The following is a 26,900-nucleotide window of genomic DNA, read 5'->3' on the forward strand; positions in this document are numbered from 1 at the left end:
TCCTTTATTCCCCTTTATATTTGTCCTCTGGGCTTTACTCTTTTTTCCCTTTCTTTTACATTTCAACTACCTCAAGCAGAAGTCCCTCGGAGGCGCTAATGACTTCAAAGACACCAGGTCCAATGTGCAGCAAGTGATAAAAACCTACACAGCATGTGTTGGGCAAATTAATATACCCTCCAGAGCCATGGACTTCTCGGTCCCAGCAGCACTTTAATGAGATGATATACTGAAAGGGAGGGGGGGAGGTGAGGCGGAAGGGGAGCTGTGTTTAATGTATGCAAATTGACTGGCATGCAAATTGCCACTAAGTTAAAAATAACACATTGCACAAGGAGCCCATTTTTAAAGAGCTTGTTTATTCATTAGGGTAATTTCTATTATCAATCCTCTTGTTTTTCTTTGTATTAAGTGCTCACTTTAGAGAAGTTTCGTTCTTGCAGATTCTGTAGATAAACTCGTCCTAACATGGCTATTAACAGCAGCCTGCATTGCTAATTCTTCTTAGCTTTTCAAGTCTTTTTTTCCCCCCTTTTCCTCCTTCTTTTCATTGGGCTGCAAAATAAATAGACATTTCTCCCTCCATCAGGGAAATCCTCTGCCAGAGTGAAGATCCTGGAGAAAAACTGTACTTCCAGCAACCAAAGGCAGTTCATATGAATTGGGACCTTCTCAGTGCCTGGCCCAGGGCTGTGGGACCTCTTTTCACCACTGCGCCCCCAGGACATAGTGCCCATCTCATTTCCATAGCATACTAATAAATTCATCCTCATCCTAATCATCGCAGTCAAAAGTCTGGAAGGTGGTCTCCACTCTGGCCTTTTTAAGTGTTCAAATGCAGTAGTATTAACTATAGTACAGATAAGCTAGAGAGATTAATACTTCCAGATGATCTTAAGTCACAAAACCATGCCTCAGCCAGTCAGATCACATTTAAAACTCCAAAGCTGTAAACAACTATAGAAAAGCATATTGGGATACATTTTTTTAGATGAAAGACACTGTAACTGGAAGGTATCATCATATCCAGACATGGTTATAGCAGCAATAAATTCTACTGGCTGCTGGGTATTTTAGAAAATAGAAGCTTTGTACATGTACAGTATTTTAATACTGGCGCTCCCATCTTACATTTACATCTAGGAAAGATATCACTGAAGTGATAGAAAGCATGTTTAACATCAGTTTCTCAGGCAGGAGGTACTTCCCTCCAAATCATATTTATGAATCTGTGGCCATGTATACACAAGACACTTTGCTGTGCAGTAGACTAATCTACTGCACAGTAAAGCATCACTGGGCACATCTACACAAGATGCTATGGCACATTAGCAACGAGCTACTGCACCACAACTCATTGCTACCATGCAGTAGCATTGCCAGGCACTAACCATGACATGACGCTACTGCACAGTAGTGTCAGGGGGAAGAACATGCAGTGATGGTACTGCACAGTAATAGCAGTTACTGCCCAGCCATTTAGTACTTGCTTATGGAAGTACTAAATGATTGTGCAGTAACAACTGCGCAGTTTACCACAAGTGTAGACACGGCTACTGTCTACAGGGGCAGGAGCTTACTGCACAGTAAATTAGTCTACTGTGCAGTAAAGCCAAATAGCATTAACTGCATGTGGAGATGTACCCTGTGACAGCTATATGCTCCCTATTACAGTAGCATTTGGGTGCCTTGCAGTTTTAAATGTGCAATCTTCCCAACCCTACTGTGAGCTTGGGAAGTGCTATTATTCCCTTTTTACAGAGAGACACTGAGGCACAGAAAGACTGAATTGCCCAAAGACAAAGTCTGTGAAGGATCATGGATCCAGGTTCCTCTGCAGCAAGTAGAGGAGACAGGATGGAGGCAACAAAGGAGCCTCTCCATCCACTTTCAGGATGGGGGGTAGGGGAGGAGAAGAGAGTGGTTTGTGCAATTCTGCTCTGCAGTAGAATAGCATCTACTCTGAACTACTGCTAACTGGACCGTGGCCCACTTCCACAGGAGCCCATTCTGGGGGTCCACTATTTGGACCTCTTTTACATTCTTAGCAAAAGAGGAAGATGCTCTGCTTAGATATTCCAGTGGCACCTGCTAATAAGCAACAGATTTTTATTGCTCCACTAGTTAATTCCCTCTCCCTTGGCATCATCTTTCTCCTGTCCTGTATGCGATAAGAGCTGTAAAATTCTTATGGAGACTAAAGAAGTCTAATTACCACAATTAGCATTACTAATTTTATTCCAGCTATAATCTTAAATCTGCACACAAACATATTCTTACAATCAAATGTTGGATGTCCCATTTAAGCGGGGAAAAGAGGAAAACAGAATTGCCCTGGTTTGACTGGCAACCAAGGCTGAGCTAATACATTCACCTTTCACCCCTAGGAGCATGACTACAAGCTGGTCTAGGACAAGAGAAATAGTTTGCCTCCCCTTATGGCAGCTCCCAAAAACTAAGCAAAGGCTTTTTTGCCTTTGGAGGTATAGGTTGTAGCCGCGTAGTCTAAGGACATAGGCAGACAAGGCTTTTTGGGTAAATCTGGTATCTTTTATTAGACCAACTCAAATAGTTGGAAAAATTCTTCTTGGCAAGCTTTTGGGTATAAATACCCTTCAGCAGGCTAAGGAAGCATCTGCAGTTAGAAGAATTTTTCTAACTATTTGTCTTGGTCTAATAAAAGATACCAGATTTACCCAAATAACCTTGTATGCCTTTTTGCCTTTGGGACACTCAGCGAAGTTAATCCAGATTAGTTTTAGGTATGAATGTAAAGTGGATTAATAAATCCACATTAAACTCCTATGTGGTTGTCTTCATTCAGGATTAAGGCAATCTTTAATCACACTATCTCATTTCATTTGCAGAATAGAGTACAATAAACCAAATTAAAGCCCCTAAATCAGAACAAGAGCACCCAGGCAGGTGTTTAATGTCATTTAAACCAATCTACTTTAAATTCATACTTAAATTAATCTGGATTAATTGCACGAAGTGCCCCCATGTTGACAAGTCCAACATCCCCATTGTGTGTGGAATGATTGGCAATGCCCGTTCAGAAGCAGTCCGACATTAGAACAGCGGGAGCTTCCAGAGCAAGCGTGAGATGAACTAAAAGCTTCTGGGAGCCTTGGACTGTCTTCATGAACATGTTAGTCTTTAAGGTGCTACCTTGCCTTGTCTTCAGCCTTAAGACTAACATGGCTAATCTCGCTATACTGATAATGAATATACAGGGCAAGAGGCAGACAAAGAGGGCTGAGGCACCTGTATACTGTGAAGCTGCTTAATTTGCTCATGCTTTTAATTCAGGCAATTCTTTTGGTGAAAGAAAGGACTGCAGCTCACAGGGGCTGACCACGCCACTTGTGGCATACATGCCAAGGGTTGGCCAACCTTGAAATAGAGGGTGGAGAGCCATAGAAGTGGGTCCAAAATGCCAATAATCAGAAAAACGGGCTTGTTACTATACTCAGTTCCCCATCATAGTGCCTGTGTGTAGCATGTGGCAGATTGGGGAGCAAGCAGGGAGAACAGCAGCAGATAGGGCAGGCAACAGAAAGCAGAGCAACAGATCAGGCAGGAACCACAGGGCAGAGAGTGGAAAGTAGAGCAACAGATCAGGCAGGAGATGGAGATTGGAGAGTGCAGGGTTTACCTTGTGAGACACCTGCCAAAATGATTGCTTCCCACTGCCCTCTATAACCCTGGCATAGATAGTACTGCTTCTCCATTAGCTTTTTCTGCACTCCTCGGTTTCTTGCTTTAATGCTCTTCCAACTGCTCTTTTCCTGCTGGCCTTGGGCTTATCTGCCCTCTAGCTTCTATCAGACAGCTGGTGGTTATGCTGGTTTCATTGCCATGGGTTCTGATCCTGCCAAGTGGCACATTTCTCAATGCCTGGCTAACGGCTGAATGGCATTGCCTTGAATTGCAATGAAGTGCCTTTCTGACACCGGGCGTCTCCAACACTTTCACAGGGCCAATTGCATGCAAACAGATTATCTTGTTAACCAGTTCCCTTCCCATCGGGAACCTGCTCCCTCTTTGCAGACTAGAAAGCTCTTCAGCCAGAGCTTTCAGGCTCTGTATATTCTCTTTCTCACCCCACTTTGGTGACTACTTGGTGCTGGTGGGTGCTAGAGTAGAAACTAGAGATGGCAGAGTCACAGACTAGAACAGAACAAATCCAGGGAAGCTCCACTCTGGTAGGTCTGAAAAAGGCAGTGATACAAATGTATTTAGGGCTAAATAGTACAACCCTCACTCAAAGTGGTAAAGTATAGGGAGTATACTCAGTAGGATCTGAATTGTCTGGCTGAAGTCACTAAGACAATCCACACAAGTGATCCACAATGGAAAACGTGGACAACCTAAATTTCTAGTGCATCTTCCAGATCATTAATGTTAAGTTCAGTAGCTTGGATGAGGAAGAAGCCAGCAGCATTTGACCACAGGATAGTCTGCATACACTAGCAATTCTGATGAACCTTTCGTAGTGAAAGCATGATTACCTAGCACGTAGTCACACAAAACTCCCAGCCCAGCACTGCTGATCTGATTTTACAACTCACTACCAGCTGCAGTTGGATAATTCTTATTCATGCAGTTCACTGAACTGCAATGGGGTTGCTACCATGATCCAGAGCAGGGGTGTCAAACACAGCTCTCCTCACAGACCAGATCCAACCTGCGGGGTCCCTCACACACCAGATCTGAATGCAGCAGTAAGGCAAGGGGTGGTGGCAGCTGTTGAGGTTAGTGCAGCCCCTGTTCACACCTTGCTGCCAACTGTCATCCCAAGAGACCCACCCCCAAATTTCCAGCCCCCTCTGGGAGCCAGGTATGCTAGACAACATAGTCCAGATCCAGCCCATGGGCCATATATCCCTCTGCCCCAATCTAGAGTTTTCAGAGACAAAAAGGAGAGCAGGATTTCATCTTATATGTTGCACTTCAAAGTATGAGATTATGCTGTGGGGTCTGTGGTTCCTCCTTTATCAGCATAGCGCCTTCATGTTACTGCCGCAGTTTGCCAATATTCTACCAACAGATCAAGTGAGAAGGCTGCATAATCACAGTAACAAATGGAAAATTTTCCCTGGTTTCCCTTAGATGACTCCGGCTTTCTGTTCCTGCAGGCAGCTGGGATGCTAGGTAGGCAGCAATGAAAACTTGGCAGTACAGCCAGAAGGACAGGTCACTGCCTGTGAAATATGTATTCTTCAGCATGCTGAGTTCAGTTTGGTAATGTAGGGCACTTCAGCTGGCGATCCTCATAAGCAGGAGCACCCCCCCAGGACCCAGGAGCGCAGTCTGAAAATTAGGAGCCTTCACAGCTCAGAGCACAAGGATGTGCTCTATGAAATTCTCATTTTACAAAGCTGCACCAGCAGGCAGGACTGTCAAACAGCTGGTGGAGCAAACCCCAGTCACCTCCAGGCCTGCTGTTGACTGACCTGGGCACATTGACTGCTTCATCATCATCCACGTCCGTTAATTCCTGCTGAATGAGGCAATTCTGATGACCTGCAAAGAGGAAACAGAGTGCAATTTGCTAATGCTGTCACATACTCAGGTTTGATGAGCAAGTGTCTACCTCTCTATGCTCCTTGGGACAGGTCCAAATGCTTGTCCCCAACAGCTCGATTTCTTTGTTGAGCTGCTCATGGCTGTGTGAACCTGAGCTCATCCCTTCGCTTGGGATCGTGCAGTGCATGAGGGTCTCAGCTGGGACAAGAATCCATTGGCTCCCCAGCTGCCTCCTATCTCATAAATCTCGAAATCATCATATTAGCCTCCTCTTCCTCCTCAGATAGCTCTCATTTGGGAAGCCGTCATTCAGCTTACTCTGCCTTCCAGTCCTGGTTCCTTTCCTCCCACCTTCATGGCTGAAATGTATCTACACCGACAAAAGATCCAGACCAAAAGAGAGTTAGTGGGCACACCTACATATGCATTAATGCACCATAGCTACTGCACATTAAGTTTAGTACCTGTAATAACAGGTATGAGCTCAATGCACAGTAACCAGCACTACTGTGCAATAATAGCCAGCACACCCCTTTTTAGTGACACTAATGTACAGTAGACTAAGCGTTAGCATGGTTTTTGCCATGATGTGCTAATGCACTGTAGAATTGAATTAGTTTACTGCACATTTAACATCTAGCGTAGATGCACCCAGTAGTACCATAGGGGCACTTCCTATAACATTTCAAATTTCCTAGGCAAAACCCTGTCTACTACTGCAGCAGGGCATAACAGCAAGGCTACACAAACTAGCTACAGCCAGTTCAGAGATGTTTGGGTGAGGGGAACAAAGATTTCTTTTATAGTTAAATGGAGAGTAGGGGCACACACCTTTCCAGAACACCAGTCCCTTATTTTCTCCATTCAAAGCCCTGAGCAACAGCATTTTAAAAACCTACTAAACACCCCCACCTCCAACTCTGCAACCCTGATGTGGCACTGGGACAGGAGTTTTATGGACAACTGTTCTACCCTTTTCAGAGAAAGAAAGTGCCACCCATGGCTCTCTGAGTAACAGTAATAGGTATGTACTCTTGATTACTTACGGCTTCAGTTTATCAAAGCTGCATGGTGAATCTCATACCTTTTTTGCAGTAACTTCAGAAACTTGTGTCTTGTTCAGCCATACTTCCTGCCTTTGAATGTGCAAGACTGCCTGCTGAAGGTATGGGAGGGTAGGCATGCAGAAATATTGCTGCAACTTCATGGCATGGGGAAGCAGGAACACTCCATTGGCAGTTGCACACTATCTTTTTCTGGATGTGGTTCAGAGCTGTTAGGGGGTAGTAATCTCATGAATTCCCATCCCAACACAGGCAGAGTTTTGGGGGATTTTATTTCCTGGGGACACTGTACCTTGGAGACATGTGAGATGGAAAAAAAGTGGCACCTATACAACTGAATTGGCCTTTCCTTGGAAAGCGCTGCTCTCGATTTTGATGTTGGTTACACCAGAGAAACTCTCTTCTTGCAGACTTTCACTAATGCTAATGGGATCAGAGTCTAATCTAAATTTGCATTCAGGAAATTTCATGGCACTTGCACTGAGATTTACAAAGGCTGAATACTGGTAGTTCAGCAATTTTCTTTAATTACTTTGACCCTCAGCTAGAGGCCAAGGAAGTCGTTTCTGTTGTGGAAACTGTGTTCTACCCTGCTTCAAAATGCTTATTAAAGACTAGAAGGAAAGCCAAGGGGAAGGAAAGAAGCAGAATATCTTCATGTAGGCTTCTTTTATATCTTGGGAGAGGGTATTTTACATCAGGCTTTGTTAGCATAATATGAATACCACTCAGTGCTTTCCTGTGTTTATAATGCAATTTGAGGATTGATTTAAAACAGTTGTGAAAGAATATTCTACTTTTGTTGTATTACACAATAATGTTTTCAAGGTCTTTTCTTTGCATCTCCACATTGGAGAACCATTTTCCAGAAATAGCTAGTGCCTACTCACTTCTGTTGTACCGAGCCTTTATTTCAAACTCCCACCATGCTTTTGGGGGCATGAAAATGTAAATAAATAATTAACAGTAAGTAGTGTACAGCTGCCTTCCACGTGATGCTATAGTGCAGTTCAGCTTTTCTTTCATATAGACTGCATAACCAAATATATCTCAGAGTATGTTTGTGGCAATGATGGTAAAAGGTAAGAGCTAATGTAGCTCTTTAAAAAAAGGAGGGAATCAGATATGTAGAAAATGAGGCAGCACTAGTATGAGTAGGAAGACTGCAATGTAGGAGCCTGTATAGGATGGGTGTTACAGGTAAGATATTGAAATAAAGCAAAGGAATTGGAGGACCATGTTTGGCTGGAAGTATGGCTTATCTACTGGCTGACTGGACCTCTATGAGTTAGCTAGTTTATATACCATAAGAAAAAGGGATGCTAATGGATGTATTGTATTGAAAATGCGTCACAGACGGACATAAAGTTTTAGCATAAATTCAACATATTAATTTTCTACGTCTATACTTTCCAAAGTTTGAACATAGAGGTTTTCAAATCTTACCTTAAGTGTGAATGCCCTAGTTTCTTACATTTTTTTCTTTTAATCACAATATTCTTATAAGAAAGTTCCCTCTTAGATTATAGCTTGTACATCTACAACATTAACTTCAGCCAGAGGAGCCATGTTGTCCAGAATTTACGTAGCTTAAGAAGTCTTTTAACACTTTTACAAATGGTGGCATGTCAATATGATGTTCATTATGCAAAATCAATCTGGCTGATATTAAAGAAACCAAAACCTGGCTAACTGATAGATCTCCAATATATAATTGTTGACAGGGCATCATAAGCAGGACTATTTTTCACAGAGTCTGGAAGATTCCTGTTCTCATCCCAATGCCATTCAATATTTTTCAGTTATCTGGAAAGAGATATAAAGTCATTGTTGATAAGCTTTCTTTATAGCAAAAATATGTGACAGAGTAATAAATACCAACAAGAACAGGTCATTGCTACAGTGAAATTCAGATCACAAATGAATGGAGCTTAGAGGGGTAGAGTAAAAGTCACTGGGGACATATTAAGTGCAGTGCAGTTCAACAGCATGCAACCTAGTGTAGCCAAATGAAGACATATAGTCCACAACTGGACGTTGAGGAACTACATGCTATAAGAAGGGATACTGAAAAGGATTAGTATATTAATTAAGAGTTAAAGTTTTTACATGCTCTGCAATCCACACACTTAATCAAATTGCCTTGAAGTGTGCCATGCATCATAGAGATGCAAGGTAAGGGTAGTGAGGAAAAATGGGGTTATTTGAGCAGGGGATTTATTTGGTGTTTCAGGGCACTATGCTTTTTAGTTATGTGACTGAGTAGTTGTAGTTTTATGATTTAAGTTTTATGATTAAGTTAGACAAACACTGTATGCAGTGTTTTGGAGAAAGATGATTCTGTAAGATGTAGTGTCCCTGATGAAAAAATCATTTTATGGAGTCATGGCAGACAAACATGTGATCCTCCATCCCAGTATGATGCTCTGGCTAATCTGATCCTTGCATGTACAAGCAGAGGACTGTGACAGGGGGATGGTCCCATCGTTGGCCCACCCTCCTGTCTAGGGCAGTCTCCACCCACCTGACTCACCTGCCACACCTTTCTTGGATTTAAACAGATGCTTGTAGGTGGGAGGCTGCCCATTTTATGCCCTGATGCCAAAGGTGTAATACACAGTTCCAAACCATCCCTATACCATGTCCCATGCCACACAAAAGGCATCCAAAAATCACTTACAACTCCCCTAGCCCCATTGCTGGGCCATACTCAGCCACTGGCCCCAAATGTGGCCTCAGGTATCCTCAGATATACCTTGGCCTGGCCTCAAGTGTCCTCAGACCTGCCTTGGCTACATGCCCCCTTTCTGGGGCATCTACTCCCACATGAACTCTGGACTTCTGAGCCCTACATCCCTTGGGCCTCAGGTGTTTGTCAACATGCCTGGACCCCTAACTCTGCCTATGGCCCACTCAGGCCTCAGGTGTCTGTTTATCCCTGGACCTCTAATTCAGGCCCCCAACTAGGCCTCACTCATATTCAGGCCTCCCTCTAGGCCTTGGGCCCTCGTGGCCCGTGTTGCTGCCCAAGCTTCACTCCCTCAGGTGTTGGGCCTTGGGCCTTCCTGGCCCCATGCTGTCACCCAAGCCTGATGCTTTTCTCTCAGGGTGTGCTCCCCTAGCCTTTCCCTTCCACAGCATCACCCACTGAGGCTTTCCAGTGCCCTGTACTTGCCTTTCACTAGGGAGATACTGGTGCAGTGTTTCCTGTGAACTGCCCCACAAAGGCAACCCCATCACACGATCCACCCCCAGCAGGGTGTAGTTTTAGGTCATGCCCCAGGACACATTGCAGGCTTACCTGCCCTGGTCTTATTCCTCCCTTTCTGGGCTGCTGACTTCTGGGCACCCTGTTCCTGCCTCCACCTTATTAGTACTCCCACTCCAGCCCCGACTCTCTTGGACGCCCTTACAGGATTCCTCTCATCGGGTGGCTGAGCTTCAGCCTCTGTCATTTCACACTGGTTACTGACTGAACCCCTTACTCTCCTGCTGGTGGTCTCTCCCTTGAGAGACCTTCATCACCTGAGCCTGGCCCTGCTCTCCAGTCAGTCAGTCATGCCCTGGCCTGCCCTTTGCAGTAGGCATACTTACTCTTCAGCCACTCAGGCACTGATCCCAGATTGGGCTAGTCAAGAGCCCTGGGTCAATCCACAAACAGCTAACCCTTTCACTCAATAGAGGTCCCCCCCAGGCCCTGCCATAAATCAATCTTCTCACACTGGGCTTCCCTAGAGCCCCAGCAGTCTTGTATAAAGCAGCCCTTTAGTTTACTGGACTCATCTGAGTCCCTCCACAGGGTTATCCATGCCATCAACAGTTCGAATCAGGGGTTTGCCTAGCCCCTATGAAGGCTCACAAACTCTAAGCCCCTTCTTCTCTGGCAGGCCTATGTCTTCTCTAGGCCCCTGTATACCCAGCCTCTCTCAATAGGCCACCCTGGCTTTTCTCTGGGGCCTCTATATATACACAGCCCCTTACTATAAGCTGGTATCTCCACAGTCCCAGGCCTTCAGCCCCCTCCTAAAGGATCTGGACTACCCTGTGACCCTAGGAACCTCCTCCTTCCCCATAGTTCCTCCCCTGACCTCCAGATGTTCTGGGAGCAGCAGTGCTACTTCAGCAGAATCCCTGCAGTAACTGCTTGCTCTGCTCTCAGGGCCTGTCTTATACCCAGGGTTGCCCAGCCCTCCACCAATCAAGCAGCCTCCCAGGTGTCATGCGACTGCCTGATTGGGTCTGCTCCCACCTGCAGGCCTGTCTGCAGCCTGCTTAGGCCCTTGAAGTGGTAGGCACCCAAAGGTGCACTGCCACAGAGACATCTAGGGAAGTAATATAGTATCAGTGTTTGGAACTGGTGAGACCATTTCTTGAATGTCGCAGCCAATTTCGGTGCTCTCCCTCAGAAAAAAATTTGAGGCAGCTCAGGTCATTGAAGCAAGAATGATTTGGGATGTGAAAAGCCTGCCTTAAAGTGTGAGAATTGAGAAAGCCAACATGTTTAGCTTTCCAACAACAATGTCAAGGATAGGGGAAGGGCTCAGTTGTGGTCTATAAATACCTACCCAAGGAGAAGATTTCTGACATAAAGGAGCTCTTAAATCTAGCAGACACAGAATTAGATTCTGTGATCAGATTTGAAGCAAAAGAAATTTAAAATGGAACTTAAAAATCTTTGCTGTGGAGTCAAGTGCCATTCAAATGCCTTGCTAGGGGTTGCTGATGATTCATCCTCACTTAGAAGCTCTACAGGAAGACTAGATGCGTCTCAGTGCCAGTGATTTTTGAAACACAGATTATCCCCTCTCTACATTTGTAAAGCATTCATGCGATTTAAACCATTATCAGACTCTGTTCAGGGCTTCCACCTCGGCCACATGCTTTGCAGACATTTTAACTGTGCATCTGGCCTTCTGCTGTTCATGTCAGGATGGGAAAGATTATCTTTTTCCTAATGCTCAGAGTCCTCCTGGCACCCTGTGGTCTTTAGTCCTGGGCATTGCCATGTTAGCTCCCAGAGAACATACTGCGCTAAAGCAGACCTTCTGGAGAGTGCAGATGGCAAACTTGTCTTCATGGATGTAGCAGTTGCTTCATCAGCTCATCCATTACATACAATGCCCATCCCTCCCTCTTTCCCATTGCTTTGACCTTTCCTTTCCACTCAGGTTTCCAGTCCCTTGTGGTCATGGAATCCTCCTTTCTTTTTGTTCCAGATCTCCAGTCCTCACAAACAACAGCTTCCACTGATAGTGAACATTGTGAGGCCCAGTTCAGACCTCCTGCAAATTGTCCACCCAGAACCATCCTGTCCATGCTGCATGCTGATTAGGGCCATTAGGAGCTCTAAGTCCCATTTCTCTGGTTGGCCCCCCAGGATGCTTTTGATTTGGCTGCATGGGATATATGTTGCTCTAGGGAACTTGTGATTCCTCCCTTTCCACACACCCCCCGCCCCACCTCCTGCACCCTCTAGGATAGGTGGGTAGGGATTGGGCAGACTGGAGCAAAGAAAGCAAGCCAGAAAGTCCCAGCCACCAAAGCTGCACTGCGATATGGGTACACAGTAGTAGTCTGACACTAGGGCCATTACCTGATAACTGCCCCCTGTAGAAACACTGGGAGAAAGAAGATAAATCTAGCCCCAAGTCTGTGTTACTGTTAGACAGGGAAGAGGGTGGATGAGTCGTTAACAAGAACAGCCAGCCCAAAAGATACAGGGAAGGGAAAGGAGGAGATATTAGCATGTTAGCAAATAGATAAATTCTATAGCTAGATGATGCATTTATACCCTATATATACAGATAGAGATAAAGCTATAGGTAGCTTTAGATTCAGATAAAACTATGCATATAGATAAAGCTCTTCATATATAGATAAATAGACAGATTGGGGGGGTGTCTGTGTGTTTGCAGTAACTGCTCTGCATTAGGTAGATGAATGAGTGGGAATTTAAAATGAGCAACAGATTTTGGCTAATTAATAAAAAGGCCAGTCTAGAAATGTAGGCCCCGTTGTTTCAAAAGTCTGCTACTCTGGAACAACAGTTGTTCTGTCACTGACGACTGTATGCCTTGAACTGTTCCTTACAGAAAATAGGCCACTCAGTGGATTTCCATTAATGCTGTCCCCAAGCTACACCACGACATGCCAAAGAGTTACCCCCTGCTTCCCAGAGGTCTTCACCCTCCTCAATCTCCATATGTGGGAACCATGGATTTTATAAATGGGGTCATGCCGCACTCAAGGTGTGGGTGTGGTGGCAAAGCAGTTAAGGAATCTTCCTGCGGCTCCAGAAGCTTTGACGCTCACTTTGCACTTGTGCCAACAGCTGCCCCAGATGTAAATGGGTACCTGGTCATGGGAGGGGAGGGGGGCGGAAAACTTGTAGGGGGCAATAAAGGTGGCTGGGTGCAATGCCAACCACATCATTCCCTTTGGTGCCATTAGCTACAGAAATTCACATGCTTTAACCTCACTAGCTCTATTAGACTCAGATCAATTGATCTTTTTACCTCCTTTGACACTTAGGCTAGGGACAGAAGTGACACATAAACCAGTTTAAATCATCAGTGTTACCTCTCAGCTCCATGTTCTTGGGGAACCCTGACACAGGACACAGACTGTCAGACTCACAAAGAATTCCCCCCCCTCCAAACAGAAACTGATTAAGATGCAGTGAGAGACACACCTAAAACCCTCCAGATAAGGGTGACAAAAGTGAAACAACTGCCCTAGGTCTCATTTGCATCAGAGGTGGGAACAGATGACCATTCATTTACATGAGAGATGGAGAACAGAAAGCATGAAGCAGAGACTGCAGTGAATTCTGGGATCAGAGGAGCAGGGGAGTACTGCGTGATGGGGAATCTGTGCTCCAAATGCTAATCAGCTCAGCATTTATCAGACCAGTTCTAATCTGGATTTACGAAGGACTTTTCTTCCCCCACCCCCACCTCTAAGCAGAAGTAAGTTTAATAGGCATCTTGGGCCGTACATTCCCTGGTCCCACTATGGGAGGCCTATGTAAACTTAATTGGCTAAAACTCAGTTGCCGGGTTAGGGAATGCTGAGGCAACAGACCGAGTCAGAGGGGTATGGACAACATCTGAACAATGGTACAGGGTTCAGCCTGTTGGAGCCCTGCCCACGAGTGTTGTCATACTTTTCCAGAGACGACAGGTGGAAGTCCTCTCCACAACAGGTTATGAACACTCCAATAATTGCCTTAAGTCTGTTAAAAGACTATAGTAAGATCTGGAAAACTCATGCTAAGCTGAGGCTTGTTCACAGCAAGTAAAAATCCAAGACCCTGATGCTGCAAGCTATCTATTGTTTCTGAAGACACTAGGAGATGTCCCATCAGTATATCTGCTATCCATAGCAATGTCAAGCTGGCTCCTAAGTATGTGTTTCCTGAGTATCAATCAGTTTCCTGAAATGTTCCAACCAGATAACCCTTTGTCAATAGAAAAGACAATTTGATTTACACTATTGAGAATGCTTGAAAGAAGCTGAACTGAGGTATAAAAATCTGTAAAAGAAGCAGCAGTGTGTGTGCTGACACCACCCGCTTTCTTCTGGAGAGGCTGAAGGAGGCAGATCGTCTCCCTTCAAGGATCGTGCTGAGAACTTTAACCTGTCAGCTTTGCAACCCGAGTGCCTTGGACTGGTGAGATCCCAGCTCTCTCTCTCTTTTCTCTTCTCTCTCTAAGCATAGATTTCTGAACCTGAACTGTTTTAGTTAAGCTTGAGCTAAGTTTCCCCAAATACTTAGTGAAACCAGGGTAATACTGTAACTGTTTGTGTTTGTTTTTCCTTTGCATGTCTATTACTGCTAGTATCATTATATATTGCATATAGTTAGCAATAAATAACTTTTATAGTCAAACTGGTGGTAACTGGGTATATTTTTCCTTCTTTACTTCTCCTAGCCCACTTGCTCTGCAGCAACACTTCTTTTACCTAAGCTACAAATCCCTGTGAAGCCCAAAAGTACTGTGGGGTCTGCTTATCAAGAGGCTAAAAGATTGGGACATGCTGAGTTTGAAACACATAAGGGGATCAGCTTCTACAGGCTGATTGACCCAGTTTGGCTCAGACGTGCCCTAATGAACTGAATGCTGGCCCATGAGGGTGTCAGCCGGACACCCAGCTGGATTCAGAGGTATTCTGTTTAACTGTGTGCTTGTGTCTGACTGTAGTTACTGTTGCTCTGATGAACTGATTCTTGGCATATGAGGGCGTTAGCCTGTCCATGCTGATAAACCCGGTCAGGTCAGGCGTGTCACATTAATCTGTGTGTGTATGACTGATTTGGAGACTGGAGGAACCCAGCCCACTGAACTGAGTCCTGCAAAATAGCTCCATTGGGGGTGAGGGCTTGCAGAAAAGAGAGATACAGCTCCATATAGAAATACAAGTAACACAAGCAGCACATTAACAGAATTACCAAGACCCTAGCCCTCATAAATGAGCACACCCCAAAGTAGCGGGCGAATCTGGTAACATCAGAAACTGGTTTAAACCTGTGACAGAACAGAAGTTCAGTCCTGGGCTGGGCTGGGCTGTACTGTCTGCTTCAGCAGAGAAGTGGGGAGGGACAGAAGGCAGGGACTGCCCCTCCTCCTTAGGCAAACCCTGCCTAGGGCCTGGGGCCAGAGTGGGGGGTTAAACCCCACTTCCCCCAGTACAGAGCTGCCCTGCTCTGCTAAACTTACTGCTGGCTGCAACTGTGGACTACAAATCCCAGCGGCACCTGGAACCAGGAAGAGGAAGTGATGAGCAACCCTGCAGAATCCTGCTGCCATGACTGCAAACCCCAGAAACCTTGGGGGAAGCAGGAAGAAGAAGCAAGCACAGCCCCTGTTGTCTATTTGCCTGAGAGCCATGCTCTAGTGTCCCCTGGCTCCTGGGCTTTGTCACTGCAAGCATGTGGCTGCAAAAAGTAAATGTCTGTTCACTTGTTAGTCAATTTAATCTCTGCATCTTAGACTAACCTGCAAAGACTGAATTAATTCAGCCTTGGGCTTTTTGACTGTCTGTATTTAGCCTTAGAGTCTCTGGCCCTTCTAGCAAATACAAGCAAATGCAAAATTCTTTATAAAATGCAGGTGTGGATGTCCTTTGCTGTCCCTGTTTCCAGCAAGAAAGAAAGAAAGACTTTGACTTTTAGAAATGTTTATTCTGGGGAGGGTAACAAATGGGGGGAAGTAAAGACACTACAGATTGGCCTGAAGCTCTGGGCCTCAAGGACAAAGCCTGGGCTCATGGCCTGCAAGGCCTGCTTGTACAGTCTAGTCCGTGCTCTTTTTAACAAGTATACATTGCAACAAAGTAAACAAACGGGGAGGCGGGGTGGGCAGTGAGACAGGCATGAGCAATGAGAACTAGACCTATGGCCCACAGGGTCTGCCCTCACACTCTAGACAAAAATGAACAAAGAAATGATACACACACACACACACACACACACACACACACACACACACACACACACAGAGTTTTACAGCGGGGATGTTCAAGAGGGCCTCAGGACATCAGGGGCCAGCCCGCATGGGCAAAGCCTGAGGTCTTGGCCCACCAGAACTGTCCCCACATTCCAAGCAGGTGGTGGCATCAGAGTGGTAGGAGCAGGCATCCTCCCTCAACCCAGCACAATGCCCTCTTGACGGCCCAGCACTACTCAAAGGTGGGTACCATCCATCAGAGGACCACATGCTTAAATTCAAGTGAGAGGTGGGCCTGCATGAGCAGGCAGAAAAGCTGCAGGGTGTCATCCGTCCCAGTCCTGGCGAGCCAGTTTCAGCAGCTCTTCAGGGCAGCCATCTCGGCCTGGCTCACCAGGAAGTTGGCCTGGCCCACCAGGAAGGTGGTGCCTCCACTGAAGGGAACAGGCCAGGCTGCTTGGGGCTTGCCACCCCCAGGCCCACCACCTCAACTGAGGTGGGGGTGGAGGGAGGCAGAAAAGGGATCTTGGTTGTTCCACCAGACGCGGCCCCAGCTCCTGAGGCGCTAGACACCCCAGATGGAATTGGGATGGGGGAACTGGAAGGACATCCCAGCCCCTCTACCAGATGAGACCCCTCGTACTGTGGGGGGCAGCTCCACCAGGTTAGTGGAGGGAAGCTGAGAGGAGGCCACAGTCACTGCACCCAGTGGGGCTTTAGCACACTGTCTCATCCTGGGAGACGTAGACCACGTACAACCTCTCATCCACCACAAAGATCACAGAGACAGCCAGGGTCTGAAAGGCCCATCTGAGGAGCATGAACGCCTGCCTCTGAAAGGACTGGAGATGCCTAGGCCTGGGGTCCCTGCTCCCCATGGTCAGCCTATGCCAGGAGCTAGTGAGGACGCCATAGCACTCAAGTGCTTTGGTGAGGTCCCAGTCTGGCAGGTGCAGAGCGATATTGGAGGCCACCACCTGCACTGCCACACACATCTCCCTCACCAGGCTGGGGGAGCTCAGGTAGATGACAGGCACTGAGTTCACTTGGGCAGCATACCGGATGTAGGCCTCCACCCTGACGTGGAGAGGGGCGTGCATCTGCAGGCCATGGCTGAGGGGAAGGTCTACAGAGACATCCCCATGCCATGTGCCTTGGCTGCTGGCAGCCATCCTGGGGAGGAGAAGGTTAACTCTCCCATAGGGGCTGCTGCAAGAAAAAAAAAATCCTCAGGCTGAAGCTGGTGACTGGGAGGGGACTAAAAGAGCCCCAGTATCAAACCCAGGGGAGACAAAACAGCCCTTCAGGGGCTGAAGTCAAGCCCTAAGGCAGGAGGAGATAGCAGAGACTAAGGTAAGGGGCTCTGGAGGAGAGAAGCAAGAAGAATCAAAGAGCGAGCACAGGTTGGAGTGGCAGAGGGGTGGAGGCAAGTGAGGATGCCAGAGCCTGGGGAGGAAAAAGCTCAGAAAACAGGGAAAAGGGGAAGAAAAGGGGTCCCCAAGCACAGGCTGGGGAGAGGCAAGGTTGGGTGGGGGAGAGAAAGAGGGTGGACAGGGAGCGGGGAGGAATGCACAGAAGGGACTGAGCTGGAGGAGCTAAGAGGGGTTTCACCTGACCACCATCATCTAGAAAGCAAGCAAGAAAGAAAGGTCTAGATCTGTCATTTTGTTCTAGTATTTAGTGCTTTTGAGACTTGTGGACAGGCCCTCTGAGCATCCAGGGTCTCAGGGATTCTGCACACTGGACCCTTGAATGCACTGTGGTGTAGGCAGCAGAGCAGCAGACACCTGCCCTGCTCAGTTCAGCTGGGAAGGCAATGAAGTGCTATATATTGGAATGGTCCTGATGCTTTTCACCTAGATCAGTATGGATGGAGGTTCTCTCTCATGGTAGGAGTAAAGGATAGCAAGGAAAAGGCTAGTAGTTCTTGAGCTAAATGGGTCTCAGGATGCATGTTATAACATGAGCTCTGATCCTGCATGCTGATCTACATGGTCAGATGTACCTCTGTTTCTAGACTGGCTTTTAGCCAGCAGGACTCCATGCCTTTCCTCCCATAAGCTGGTGACAATGACACCATATTTTCTCTGACCCTGAGACTGCTCACTTCTCCCCAAGGTGGACTTCAGGACACCCAAAGTTACCAGTCTGCTACTTGGAAAGAGTTTTCAGCCTCCCTTTCCATACAGAAGCAGCTAATACATATGTGATGACCACCATTTGCCCAGCACTGGGGAATGAACCAGGTACCTCCCTGTCTAGAAGTCTGAGCTTCTGCAACTTGAGTTAAGAAGTCGTGTTCTCAAGTCAAGATCCAGAACAGACCAAGAACCACTGTATCTGGGTCAGCAAAGTGGATGTGCAGACATGAACCAACTAAAGTATGCACAGAAGGTCTCTTCTGGGCAAGGGCCTTAGGGGTGTACACAGCCCCACCATGACTAGTTAGCCCAGAAAGAAGAGTAAAAGGAGGGTTAACTTAAAAATGGAGTAAAGGTTGCCACAAAAGCCAGTCTGATGCATCATATTACCCTACCCCATAATTTACTGCAAAAACAAAGGGCACTTGATGAAACTGAAAAGGCAGTAAATTGGAGACAAATAAAATAAAAATACAAACTTACACAGCACGGTTGTCTATGGAATCCACTACCACAGGAAGCCATCGAGACACACTCCAGCATTAATAACATTTGCAGCTATGCAAGCTAATAAAATGTTACAGGGGTAATCAAACTTCATGCTTCAATGTGTAAGTTGATCACCTGTGAGCACTAGCAAGGAATTTCCTCTCTGGCCATATAGCATTGCACAACTCACCAGTTGCATTATGGGGGATTTTTTTTATTGTCATTGCTGCTCCTGCATTTTTTTAAACTTCTTCTAAAATAATAGGTTCTGCTCCCCAGTGAAAGCTTGATCCTACAATATGGTAATTAATGGGTCTTTTGCTGGTGACTTCATTATGTCTTGGGATTAAGTGCAAAGACCTCAGTCCAAAATCTATCTGAATGGAACAATGTTCTGACTGAAATAACTGTGACCATCACTAGGTTTCTACCTATGGGGAAAAAGGTTTTTCTTGAGCTTAAACTGTGGCTATAGGATTTCATGTGGGTTCTGTATTTACTCTCTATTACTTCCGTATGAAATACATTGAATTTACAAGGGAGAAGATTGCTCCTTGATTTGGTTTTATTTCTCGTTTTTTCACTCACTGGTATGCTGCAAATTCCCCCAGAGATCTAAAAGCTAAGGTATGTGTCTTATGCATTGATGCCATTCTTATTAAACAGGACCTCCCTAACAGTTTAAGACGTAAGAGGAGAGTCTGTCTTTGGTGTTTCTGAAGTTTGGTCCTGAATGACACTAATGCCACCGTAATTAATGGGCTAATACTTTGCAGTCTGCTACTAAAAGCTTTATGAGAAAGAGAGACTTTGTTCCTGTATCAAGCTTGCAATAGAGAGAATTCAGATGCAATGCAGACATCTGGGGAGGAGGTTCAAGGGGACATAAAGCATAGCGGAAGTTTTAAAATAATACCACTGCTTAAAAATAACCAGCTCTTGGATTTGCAAATCAGAAAGCAAAGGGACGAAAGGGATTTACTTATGTTGTCAAACCCTTGGTGGGAGAGCACAAAAGGAGCTCTGAGGCTTGAAATCAACCAGAAAAGGCTCTTTGCAGGAAGTGCTCCTACCCAAGACAGCTGAAACTTAATTTAAAAGCAAAGGCGTTGGACTACATTTGCAAAATATCTGCTGAGGTCCTTTCACTACATCATTGTGGCTAGAACCACAGCTGGGTCTGGCATGCTCTAGTGTGATGTGTGGATCTTCAAAACCCTGAATGACAGCCCTTCTTACTTACCTCTTCATTCTTCAGGGATTAAAACCATGCTGATCATTGTGGTGGCAGAGCACCTCTGTGAACACCTCACTGAGTCATCTAAATGAGGGGTCTACTCAGAGGTGTTGGTTGTAGCCATGTTGCTCTAAGGATATAGGCAGTAGGGGGGATGTGTACTTCTGGTCCATTTCTGGGACTGCGCTGGGGCCCACCCCCTATGCCCCACCCACCAGGTGATTGGCTATGGGGGGACCCTGGGTGCTCTTCCCCCCATCCCCCCGACCCAGAAGGCACCAATCACCGAGCCGGGGAGGTACAGGGGTTCCCCCAGCATGCCCTCTGGCAGACCCAGAAGTGGACTGGAAATGCTTCTGGTCCACTTCTAGGTCTGCTGCCAAGCATGCTGGGGATCCCCTGTGGTGTTGCCCTGTGGAGTCAGGCCAACTCTCAGGATCTCAATATTGCGCTGTTAGACAGGAGCGTGTGACACAATTGCACATATACAAACACACAAATCAATTGGGTGCAGACACACACACACACACACACACACACACACAACCAGCCCAGGCACATACACATCCAAACCAGCCTAGGCACATGTATATCTATCACCAATTCAAGCACATACACTATACACCCCAAAAGTTAGACACAGATCACTAATTCATATATCATGTACACAATAACATATATGTGTATGTACACACACACATACATACATAAACATTCACCAGTTCACACACATACACATAGGTAAGTTCCTAACTTGGATGGTACAGTGTGTGTGTGTGTGCTTGGGGTACCTGGGATACTTGGGGGAAGGTTCAGGTGAGAGAGAGAGTTAAAATGTAGGGAGTGAAAGCTGCCAGAGCCAGGATTAGAACTGGTGGACTACAGAGAAGCTGGCTGAGGAACTGAGGCTTGGGTTTACTTAAAGTAGACTGGAGCTGGAAACTGAGGCAGACAGCTGAGATATTGTGGGGGGGTGCAAATAAGTGGTGGCAAGGAAGAGACAGCCAGGAAAGAAACTGAGGCAGAAACCTGGTTGCTCAGGGTGTAAATCAGTGCATTCCTTTCATGATGGTGCAGCTGGGAATCTGGTGTAAAAGGAGTTATTTTTCTTCACTGGAGTTATACTGATCACCATTGTTAGGGATATAACCTTTCGGCTTCTGTGCACAATATCAGTTTATGCAAGCTGGTGAGTTCATCCACAATCTCAAACTCAGAAGATATTTCTCTTTCTTTATGCGTGTTCTTTGCATCCAATGATCTCTGATCTGACATCACAGCCTCAGAAGAGGGGAAGAAAATGTTAAGGGGCTACTTAGGCTGTTTCTTCTTGCTCCTTGTTTGAAAATGGAGGCATAGGGGGCACAATGGTGGGAATCAACTACAGACCTCCTACCCAGGATCAAGAGCTTGACCAGGAGTTCACCAGGGAATTGATTGAAGCCACGTGCTCCCGGTGCATGGTTGTCATGGGAGACTTCAACTACCCAGACATCTTGTGGGAAGAGCACTCCGCCAAATCCGAGTAGTCACAAAGCTTTCCCTCATACATGGACGAGCTCTATCTGACACAAGAAGTCTATGGGCCAATGAGAGGTAAAGCACTGCTCAACCTGGTACTGGCAATGGGGGACAACCTAAACAGTGACCTAACTATCAAAGGGAAGCTGGCTGTAAGTGACCAAGAGTTGATCACCTTCACCATCTGCCGTAAAGCTGGCAAGTCAGTTGGCAATACAGAAGTCCTTGACTTCAGGAAAGCTGACTTTGACAAGCTAAGGCGGGGGGTGTCAGTGAGGCCCTAAAGGGCCACAACCCAAAGGGGTGGGGAGTTCAGGACGAGTGGTTGCTCCTCAAGGGAGCAATCCTGGATGCGCAAGTAAAGTCTATCCCATCTCAGAGGAAAGGCAGCAAAAGGGCCCAGCAGTCCCCTTGGCTCTCCAGGCAACTAGCGGACCTCCTGCATCTAAAAAGAAAGACCTCCAAAGATAGAGGACTGGATCCACCTCCAAGGAGGAATACTCTGCACTGGTCCAGACCTGCAGGGAGCAAACCAGGAAAGTGAAGGCTGCAACTGAACTCCAACTAGCTTCGAGCATCAAGGACAATTAAAAGTCCTTTTTCAGATATGTGGGGAGCCAGAGGAAAAGCAAAGGCAACATTGGACCCCTGCTGAGCCAGATGGCGCAACTGACAACTGACGCCCAGGAAAAAGCCAACCTATTACATGGGTACTTTGCATCAGTCTTTCATCAGTCCCATGGGATGCCCATGCCCACTACAGGACAGGGAGGTCTGGGTGGGGGAGATCCCCTGCCCTCCATTAATGCTGACCTCGTGAGGGAACATCTTGAGAGGCTGGATACCTTCAAGTCAGCCAGCCCTGACAGTTTATACCCCAGGGTACTCCAGGAGCTGGCAAGCGTCATAGCCCAGCCCCTGGCACAGATCTTGGAGAGCTCCTGGTGCTCTGGTGAAGTGCCCGATGATTGCAAGAAGGCCAATGTGGTGCCTATCTTCCAGAAAGGGAGGAAAGTAGATCCAGCAAACTACAGGCCCATCAGCTTGACTTCTATCCCGGGGCAGGTCTTGGAAAAGATTATCAAAGAGTCCATTCTTAACAGATTGGCTGACAGCAACATCCTGAGGGATAGCCAGCATGTGTTTGTTGCGGGTAGATCTTGCTTGACCAGTCTTATTTACTTTTACAACCAGGTGACCTATCACCTGGACAAGGAAGAAGAGATTGATGTCATATATCTTGACTTCAAAAAAGCCTTTGATCTGGTATCCCATGATCACCTCTTGGCAAAACTGGTTAACTGCAGCCTCGGCCTCACCACGATCTGTTGGCTGGGGAATTGGCTCAGCCACTTCCTCAGTAGGACCCAGAAGGTGGTGATTGATGGAAGTCAATCATCATGGTGCACTGTGGCCAGTGGGGTCCCTCAAGGCTCTGTTCTAGGGCCTATACTGTTTAACATCTTCATTAATTATGTAGACATTGGTGTCAGAAATGGACTGGACAAGTTCACCAATGACACCAAACTCTGGGGTAAAGTGTCCACACCTGAGGACAGGAGGGCGATCCAGGCTGACCTTGATAGGCTCAGGAAATGGGCAGATGAGAATCTGATGGTATTTAACACCAAAAAATGCAAGGTTCTCCACCTTGAGAGGAAAAACCTGCAGCATCCTTATAGGCTAAGCAGTACTATGCTGGCTAGCACTAAGGACGAAAGGGACTTGGGTGTCATAGAATCATAGAAGTCAGGTCAGAAGGGACCTTGTAGATCTTCAAGTCTGACCCCCCGCCTGGGCAGGAGAAAAACTGGGCTCAAATGACTACAGCCAGGTAGGCATCAAGCCTCTTCTTAAAGACCCCTAGGGTAGGAGCCAGCGCCACTTCCCTAGGAAGTTGGTTCCAGCTCCTAGCCGCCCTGACTGTGAAGTAGTTCTTACAGATGTCTAATCTAAACCTACTCTCCAACAACTTGTGGCTGTTATTCCTTGTTATGCCGGGGGTGCAAGGGGAAACAAGGTCTCCCCCAAACCCTTCTGGTCCCCCCTAGTGAGTTTATAGATGGTCACCAGGTCCCCCCTCAGCTTTCTCTTGTGAAGGCTAAACAGGTTCAGGTCCCACAGTCTCTCACTGTAGGGTCTGCCCTGTTGTCCCCGGATCATGTGGGTGGCCCTCCTCTGGACCCTCTCAATGTTGTCCACAACCCTATTGAAGTGGGGCGCACAGAACTAGACACAGTACTCCAGCTGTGGCCTGACCAGTGTCACGTAGAGGGGAAGGATCATCTCCTTGGCCCTACTTGAGATGCATCTGTGGATGCACGACAAGGTCTGGTTAGCCCTGCCAACCATGACCTCGCATTGTCAGCCCATGTTCATCTTGGAGTCAATAATGACTCCAAGATCCCTTTCTGCCTCCATGCTCTCAAGAAGGGAGTTTCCCCATCTTGTAAGTGTTCCGCTGGTTACTACTGCCCAAATGCAGCACCCTGCACTTGTCAGTATTGAAACGCATCCTATTTTCGTTAGCCCACCCCTGTAACCTATCCAGGTCTTGCTGCAGTCTTTCCCTCCCTACTAGCATGCTCACCTCACCCCAGATTTTGGTATCATCAGTGAATTTAAACAGGGTGCTTTTCACCCCGTCGTCCAAATCACTGATAAAGAAATTGAACAGCGCAGGCCCCAAGACCGAGCCCTGGGGGACTCCGCTGCCCACTTCCCCCCAGGTCGAATATGACCCGTCCACCACCACCCTCTGAGTACCATGCTTCAGCCAATCTGCAGTCCATCTGACTGTGTAGGCATCAATGCCACAGTCGCCTAGTTTTTTTAATGAGGATGGGGTGGGAGACAGTGTCAAAGGCCTTGCTGAAGTCCAGAAAGACGACAACCACAGCGACACCTGCGTGCATTGCCTTTGTGACCTGATCATAAAGGCAATCAGGTTGGTCTGACATGACCTGCCCCTAACGAAACCGTGCTGGTTGGCCTTGAGCATCATCTCCGAGGCCGGCCCCTCGCAGATGTGCTCCATGATGATCTTCTCAAAGAGTTTCCCTACAATTGAGGTAAGACTGATGGGCCTATAGTTGCCCGGGTCCTCCCTCCTCCCTTTTTTAAAGATGGGGACCATGTTGGCTATCTTCCAATCATCTGGCACCTGGCCAGAGCACCATGAGCGCTCGTAAAGCCATGCCAAAGGCCCTGCAATAACCCCTGATAGCTTCCTCAGCACCCTGGGGTGGAAAGCATCTGGACCCGCTGATTTGATTTACCACAAGATGATTGACCACAAGATGAACATGAGCCTTCAATGTGATGCTGCGGCTAGTAAAGCGAGCAGGACGCTGGCTTGCATCCACAGATGCTTCTCAAGCAAATCCCAGGATGTCATTCTCCCCTTGTACTTGGCCTTGGTGAGGCCGCAGCTGGAGTACTGCATCCAGTTTTGGGCTCCACAATTCAAAAAGGATGTGGAGAAGCTTGAGAGGGTGCAGAGGAGAGCCACGCACAGGATCAAAGGTCAGGAACACAGACCTTATGATGAGAGACTGACAGCCATGGGACTCTTCAGCCTGGAAAAGCACAGGCTCAGGGGTGATCTGGTGGCCACCTATAAGTTTATCAGGGTGCTCACCAGGACCTGGGGGATCATATGTTCACCAGAGCGCCGCAAGGAATGACAAGGTCAAATGGTCACAAACTCCTCCGTGACCATTTCAGGCTGGACATAAGGAAGAACTGCTTTACTGTTCAAGCCCCCAAGGTCTGGAATAGACTGTCGCTGGAGGTGGTTCAAGCACCTACTTTCAGTGCCTTCAAGAGACATTTGGATGCTCATCTTGCTGAGATCCTATCATCCCTGCTGGCTTCCTGCCCCAGGGCAGAGGGCTGGACTCAATGGTCTTCCAAGGTCCCTTCCAGCCCTAATGTCTGTGAATCTAACTCCACATTGAAATGACACACAGTCTGATGTCAGAGGCAAGGATTTCTGAGGGTGATATATTTTATTGGACCCGCTATGAAGCTGGGATAAAATGAGACAAGCTTTTGAATGCAAGGCATTCTTTGTCAGGTCCCAATGTCACTTTTATAGCACAACAGTACTTTTTTTCCAGAAATTTAGTTTCTAGTCTAGGTTCTGGCTCCATTATTTAAAAATAGTTTTATTTCAATATCTATATTTAACCAAATTAGCAATGCACAAAATCAGTAATTATTACTGGATCTTATGGCCATTGTAAACTCTGACTGCTTACGTCTCTAAACTATCTTCTTACATACTTACAGTTTCACCTCTCAGCTCGTGCTGTTTTCTTTCTTTGAATCCCAGAATATTAAATACATATATTTACCCAGTTCTTAAAGCAATATGCGCATTTTAGATGCAATTACAGCATATAAATGCCCTTCATTATGCCTCAGACTTGGAGTCCTGTGAAAGATACTTTGTATGTAAGTAAATTTGGTAAGTATTTAGTTGTATTTGCCCACACAATGACACAGAGCGTTACACTGTAAACACATGGACTTTATACAGCCTTTTCTATTCAACTATATTTGACAAGTATTCTAACAGCTTCAGCTACAAACAGCCAATCTCCATCCACATTTCTTTATTCACATGTGTCTAGATTTGCTGATGACTGTATTTTTTAGCCTGTTTGCAGCCAGCAGTCAGCTCATGGGGCTGTCAATAAATAAGCTATACCAGTACAGCTTGGGTGGGTGGGATGTTTTCAAGTGTTCGGCTTTTATGGGCAAATAGTACTAATCTGACAGCATTCACAATTGTGACATCATTGACACAGGCATAAAAAGAAACCAGACATTGTTCACTGTTCTCAAGATTTTCATCTGTGACCAGAGGTGGATGATACATCAGATTTCACAGAGTGCCTATGATATCAGCAGCTATATTTTTGGGGTCCACCGCATTGTTTTTGGTCACACCTGTGAAACATCAGAAAATATCCAGGTTTTTTTTTTGATTGATGAACATTAGCATGTCATTTAGGTTAATCATTTGGGAATCCTTTCCCATGCCGAATACATTGGAGAGTTTTTAATTTTTCAGTCTTATGATTGCTGTAATGCCACAAATGACTTCATCGCTATCAGCAGTCCATACACAACTGAAACCTTGTCTTTGGTTGGCACTTTATACATATGGAAATAGCTTAACATGTTTCTCCAGTGCTTTAGCATTCAATTCCTGACCTGTACTGATGTGATAATGAGGGCACATTTCCTCTGGTTGTACGTATATTTGTCTTAAAATTCCTGGGTATAAAAGCTGCTTAAATCCAAGAGGAGATGTCTTATTGTCACTATAATGGAGAAATGATTCCAGGCCTTTTGGCTGTAAAGGCATTCTTGACTGGTTACTGAGATTCCCTGACCAGGATGCGTTCTGGTGGTGCATTAAATATTAAAGACGATACTAAGTCTTGACACTTTTTAA

The 26,900-nt window shown here is 46.4% G+C and overlaps 1 long non-coding RNA gene across 1 annotated transcript in view; it reads left to right on the forward strand.

Annotated features, from left to right (window-relative positions):
- The first annotated feature begins 410 nt into the window (after positions 1 to 410).
- The window catches only part of LOC149862825 (uncharacterized), a 36,635-nt gene continuing 10,145 nt past the window's right edge, over positions 411 to 26,900 (forward strand). The window contains exon 1 of the long non-coding RNA XR_016443270.1: positions 411 to 6,556. This is a non-coding gene — a long non-coding RNA (uncharacterized LOC149862825). The remainder of the gene's footprint in view (positions 6,557 to 26,900) is intronic.

The sequence above is a fragment of the Crocodylus siamensis genome, chromosome 6 (assembly GCF_052110815.1).
Source record: "Crocodylus siamensis isolate JL-2025a chromosome 6, ASM5211081v1, whole genome shotgun sequence".
Lineage (NCBI taxonomy): Eukaryota > Metazoa > Chordata > Crocodylia > Crocodylidae > Crocodylus > Crocodylus siamensis.